We start from the raw sequence: 6,514 nt of genomic DNA on the forward strand, positions 1-6,514 counted from the left end.
ATCACTTTGCAAATCGACAAAGTTGCATAAACAAAAACAACCCAGCGAAGTGTCCTCCGTGGCATTTGAATCCCGCTGCTTTGTTACAAAACTAAGGTAAGATATGGCCACCCAAAACTTAATGCCAGTTGTGCAGCTATTATTGTAACCACAGGCATTTAAAAACCGATTCAAAAGCACTTAGAGCATTAAGACATTTCCATAGAGTTGGCTCTGGGCCATGCTCCTTGGTTTGAAGCCCAAAAAAAGGTCAGAGCACCAGGCAAAACAGAGAACATACAGAAAAATCGAGTACGTAAATACGTCCCAAAAGTAAATCCACAACAACTAGCTATGCTCTTCAGCCAAAGCAAAACAATCCTGTCTCTAAACAATGCCTGTTTGTGCCATCCACTGTGTACTAGATGAGCAGAAATGTATTGCCCTTGAGAGATCGCAACCTAGCTTCGCTCTCTCAGCTATTGTATTAGAAGAGTTCCAACATAGCTGCTCCAGGGTACAGTTAATATATCCTTGAAGCTCCGCTCCCAGGGACCAACAGAATCCCGCTAGTGTAGATCAGGGCTGAGGAGTGTTGTCACAGGTGTTAAGAATGAGCAGGATGTTTGGTTATTTTAAGTTCCTTTCTTTAATTTAAATGATTTGTTTTATTTAAAACACAAATCAAATTAGGGTTCCAGACCCATCTATGAACATTGTTTTCCATACAAAATTTCACACTTATGACCTGAAAGGCTTCCCCCCTAAACTGCCACATGTCAATTGTTGTGACAGTCAAGTCCCATTCATTTGGGGGAAGAGACAGTAGTTATGAGAACGACATTCAAAGCCCCAAAGCAATTTTTATATACAACTTCTAGGATTTGGTCATTTCAGAATTTCAAATGCCTAAATGACAGTGATGACAATGCTCCCAGCAGAATCTTGCCCTACAGAAAGGTTAATCTGTGTTTTAGACAGACAGAGTAACATCTGGGTTCTAATTACACCTCCCATGAACGGATGAGCACTGCTCACTGAAGTCCGATCCTCACAGAATTAGGCCCTAGAAAGGTTGGGTTTGTCCATTTTTGGCGGTGATTGAATGAGGGTATAAACTGTAACTCCTGCCTAATTTGGGGATAAAAAGCATAAAATAAAAAACCTCACCCATGTATCAAAACTCCAAATAAGGCAATTGACTAAGTCGCACTGCCAACCATGCACACTGGATACCGCTCTCTTAATTCTGCAAACAATGTTCTGGGAAGCATGACTCACAGGGTAAGTTTGTACTGCAGGGATCGGCAACCTTTGGCACGCGGCCCATCAGGGAAATCCGCTGGCGGGCTGGGATGGTTTGTTTACCTGCAGCATCCACAGGTTCAGCCGATCGGAGTGCCCATTGGCGCGGTTCGCCGCTTCAGGCCAATGGGGGGCTGCGGGAAGTGGCAGCCAGTGCATCCCTCGGCTCACGCTGCTTCCCGCAGCCCCTGTTGGCCTGGAGCAGCAAACTCCAGTGGGAGCCACGATCAGCCAAACCTGCGGACACTGCAGATAAACAAACTGGCCAGGCCCGCCAATGGATTTCCCTGATGGGCAGCGTGTCAAAGGTTGCCGACCCCTGTTGTACTGCCTGTGGGCTCTTTCCGTTAAACAAGTGTGAAGATCATGTGAAAATGAGTTTTTAGCATCCCAGATTAAAATCATCTGAAATTCTGAATGTCTAGAGATGAGCCTGTCCCCTCCTAGGAATACAATCATTAAGAAAAGAAGTGTACGGTTGCCTTGTGTGGGATGAGACAGTGTCAGGTTTGGTGCCCTTTTAACCTTTAGAGTGTCCCTTTAACTGTGGAAATGCAGGTGGGAATCCTGGCTCCGTTCAAGTCGATGACAGAAATCTCTTTGACTTCAAGTGGAACAAGTTTCAACTCCAGAGTTCATTCGAAACCCCAGCTGAGAATCAAAACTGGCTAGATCCATTCTCCACCCCCACGCCTAAACCCCAACCAATGCAAGGCTAAACTGAGACCCCCTCCTTAATGCAGTCCCCCTGAGTCTATTTGTATTGCTGCATGCTTTTATGTAAGGTCACTCTCCATTGGCATGCTAACACTACACCAGGGGTCAGCAACCTCTGGCACGCGGCTCGCCAGGGTAAGCACACTGGTGGGCAAGGCCAGTTTGTTTACCTGCCGCGTCAGCAGGTTCGGCCGATTGCGGCTCCCACTGGCCGTGGTTCGCCACTCCAGGCCAATCTGGGCGACAGGAAGCTGCAGCCAGCACATCCCTCGCCCGCGTCACTTCCTGCAGCCCCCATTGGCCTGGGACGACGAACCGCAGCCAGTGGGAGCCGCGATCGGCCGAACATGCCGACGCGGCAGGTACACAAACCGGCCTGGCCCACCAGGGGCTTTCCCTGGTCAGCCGCGTGCCAGAGGTTGCCGACCCCTGTACTACACATTACTAAAACAATGTGGTCATCAAGATGAACTGAGTATGAAGATCTGGATTAAAGTGAAAGCCCCGTGGAGCTCAATCTGTTTTGTTTATCAAAGAGAAGGTTAAGGAGTGACTTGATCGCAGTCTGAGCACCTACATGGGGAACAGAAATTTGACAGCAGAGGGCTCTTCAATCTGGCTTATAACAGTAGAAGACCCGATAGCTGGGACTTGAAGCTAGACAAATTAGGAGTGGAAATAAAGTGCAAAATTTTTAACAGTGAAGGTAATTAACTAATGAAACGTTTTACCAGGGTCGTAGTGGATTCTCACTCACTGACAATTATTAAATCAAGATGTAGTTCAAACAGGAATTAATTCAGAAAGTCTGATGGCTTGTGTTANAAACATGTTCATCATCTCTTAGCCAGGCTTTAGGGTTGTTTTAAATGGTAGCTGTCTTCCCAAGGCAAACAGTAATTGGCTATCATCTTACCTTGAGCAGACAGTTGGTGAAAATCTCGGGTACCTTTAATATGCTTCAAACTTCCTTCAGTTGATGTGGTATGAAGTTAGGTGTATTTCCTGTATCCCATTTTGGCTTCATCTACATTACCCCACACCCTAACCTCCACATGATCTCAGACTGTGCTACCTGAGATACATTTTTAGTATGTATGCTCACACACACCCATACTAATACATACACGTACATGGTACTCACATTCTCAGGGAGCTGCTCAGATATTACAATGATAAACATGGTATAAAAGCCTATATAGAATAGAGTTGTTATGAAATAATGATTCTGCCTGTCTTCAAGAGAAATGTATATCTTGGCCAGAATGAAAATGAAACTCAGAGAATTACAAAGGATATCTGAAGAACGAAGACTCCTGTACAGAAGGAGGTTAAACATAAAAGTTGGTGCAGTCCCCGTTCAAAATAGACAGTATCACTCACTCTTGAAATTACCTGTGATCCTTTTTTATGCAAAGTAACAGAACTAATGTAAAAAGTTGGTTAGTTATGTTATTAAATGTGTATCACTTAAGGCATCAAGGAACATAATCTAGCGTGTAAAGAACAGGACTGGAGGTCAGGGCATCTGGATTCTATCGCTGGTTCTGCAGTAGACTTCCTGTGTGACCTTGGTCTGCCTGCCTACCATCTCTGCCTGCATTTCCCCCATTTGTTAAGTGGAGATAATGCATTCCCTATTTCAAGGCTTAATTAATTAAATTACTTGGAGATCCTCAGAAACGGAAATTATTATTACAGCCAATCTAGACATATACTCAGTGGATAGCCACAAATAGCACATTTGGGGCTGGTCAAACATTTTCAATCAAACCTTTTTTTAAAAATGGAAAATGGCATTTTCAGGTTGATGAAAATTTTTATGCAAAGTCACAACTTTCATAGAAAATACTTGATTATTGTGTTGGAAAATCATAAAACTAAATCCCCCCCAAATTTTGTCATTTTTTGGGTTTCAGCAATTTTCAGTCAAATATTCTTGACTGCCAAACACAACAACATTTCAGTTTTGGGTTTTTCAATAAACATTTGAAATTTTGTGTGTGTGGGGGCAACCTTCCATTTTTCACCCAGCTGTACCCACATGATTTTTAAACAATCAATGCTTTGAATACATGTATTAATATGTAAAAGTGTCCTAGTGTGAATAACTTTCTGCCTAAGGCCCCAATCCAGCACAGCACTTAAAGTTACATGTGTGGTTAAGCAGTCAGCAGTCAAGTTGTCTACTACCGGAGTAATCAATGAGTTTATTTTCATGCTTCAAGTTACACACATGCTTAACTGCTTTCTTGCATCAGGGTTTTAAGTATCTTATTAATGCCCCTAACCCTAGCCAGTGCAAAAGTGATTTAAAAATCATCCTTTAACACATGTCAAGCGAAAGGAGGAGTGAATAAATTTCACCATCCCGCTGTCACCTCTCACCAGTTATGTGTAATGCTCCTGGACCAATAGCTGAACAGTATTTGAAATGTCATGGGACACCCCCAAACAGCTGTGCTACAAGATAAAGGGAAACCCTTGATTGCAGACTAAGGCAGCTGCTGAATTAAACCTTTGTATCTTAGTACGACACAAAATGATTTTTGTAACTCCCCTGTGACACGAGAGAAAACCAGAACCCAAGCAGGTGTGGGACAGACTGACGAGTCCCATTTATAAGAGCAGGTCTCCAGAACTCAGAGCTCGCTGATCCTGAAAGGTGCTGAGCGTATATCACTGCCACAAGATCCTAGGGACATGCTGGCACTCAGCACATCTCAGAGTCAGGCCCTTCAGTTCTGGATTTCTGCTGTGGACATTAGATAGGTAGGATCTCCTTGTGACCTGGCTGGGCACAGAACAAAGGCCAGCCCCTTGCCATTGGTAACCTGTCATGTTTACACACAAAAGTCACATTAAGACACAGTCCAAGCCTAGAATCTTCCTTGGCCTCTTGTATAGGGTTTCCTCCTTCATATTGGTCAGGCCACCCTTTTCTCCCCCTCTCCAGGGGGGGTAATTTACTTGGGAAACTCCAGGTTCTGAAATCCCCTCTTCCCGATGGGGGCATGGCCTAGAAATCAGGCCTGTGCCCGAGGACAGGGCCTGTACACAGACTTAGCCCTTGCACAGTCCTCTGCATCACCCATCAGTACTGCGCCGGAGGCGGACGTGTCGTCACTTATTCCCTGGCTGTTCCTAAGCCCCAACTCCTCCCCCCAGCAAAATACTGAAGGTTAAATGCTACAGTGACCAGCTTCGGAGGGGGGTGATGTCCACTGTAGAGCTTCTGGTCCCTCACCTGCCATGCCTTCCGCTCTCCCAAAACCATCAGAGCCACTAACTATTCTTAAAAAGAACAGGTGTACTTGTGGCACCTTAGAGACTAACAAATTTATTTGAGCATAAGCTTTCGTGGGCTAAAGCCCACTTCTTCGGATGCATGCAGTGGAAAATACAGTAGGAAGAGAGAGATATACAGAGAACGTGAAAAAATGGGTGTTGCCATACTAACTATAACAAGAGTAATCAATTAAGGTGGGCTATTATCAGCAGGAGAAAAAAAACTTTTGTAGTGATAATCAGGATGGCCCATTTCCAACAGTTGACAAGAAGGTGTGAGTAACAGTAGGGGGAAAAATTAGCATGGGGAAATAGGTTTTACTTTGTGTAATGACCCATCCACTCCCAGTCTTAGACAGGAGAAGGGCTTCTGTGGGATCTGGGGCAGGGTGCCTGTCAAACTCTTTAGGCAGGAAAGAAGGGGTGGAGGGCGGAGGAGGATTAAATGGCCTTTAGAGACATGCTGCGAGCACAGCTGCTGGCACAGAGTAGAGCCAGACCTACTGCCAACAGGCTTTTTGAGCGAACCGCCCCACAAAGCTCTGCCAATCCACCTTGGTCCTCACCCACAACAGACTTGCACAGAGAGGCGACTAACTGGGTGGCAATTTTATGATGTGGGCAACTCGCCTCTAACAACCAAGCTGAGATCACCCAGCATATAGGCACATGTGTTTGACCTCCCTCTCCTCTGTCATTTGCTGGCTTATAGGGATTATTAAATGTTCTATTTCCATCCCTTACACGTTTGTAATTATATGGCAAGGAAGGGCCGCGTGAGCCCTGTGTCAGAATGCATCCCATCTACACAGAGGGCTTGATCCAGTGCTCAATATGTACCAGGGTTTGCCAGGGCCGAGTCCCGGCACCTCTAAGCATGGCAGTTCATAGCCCCAGCACCTCTGGGCTTGCTGCATCGGTTATGAATGTACAAAAAATTGCTTGAGCCCTGACACCAATTTCATTACAAATTAAGCACTGACTTGATCCTGCCTTTTTGGAGTGAGTTGGTTTCAGCGTGAGCAGGAGCTGCACGTCAGACACTGATGCCAATGCTCCCCGTTCTCCCCTCACGCTCACCTCCTCTGTTTAAAATGGAAAGAAATGCTACTTTAATAACAAAAAATCCAAACCTAAGTTAGGTCCCGGCACCTTCGCGTTGCCCGCCCCCTGCTCTGCATCCCAGCACTGCAGCTGGGGCCTCCTCGCAAATACAATGCAATGA

This window comes from Trachemys scripta, chromosome 10, assembly GCF_013100865.1.
Source record: "Trachemys scripta elegans isolate TJP31775 chromosome 10, CAS_Tse_1.0, whole genome shotgun sequence".
NCBI lineage: Eukaryota > Metazoa > Chordata > Testudines > Emydidae > Trachemys > Trachemys scripta.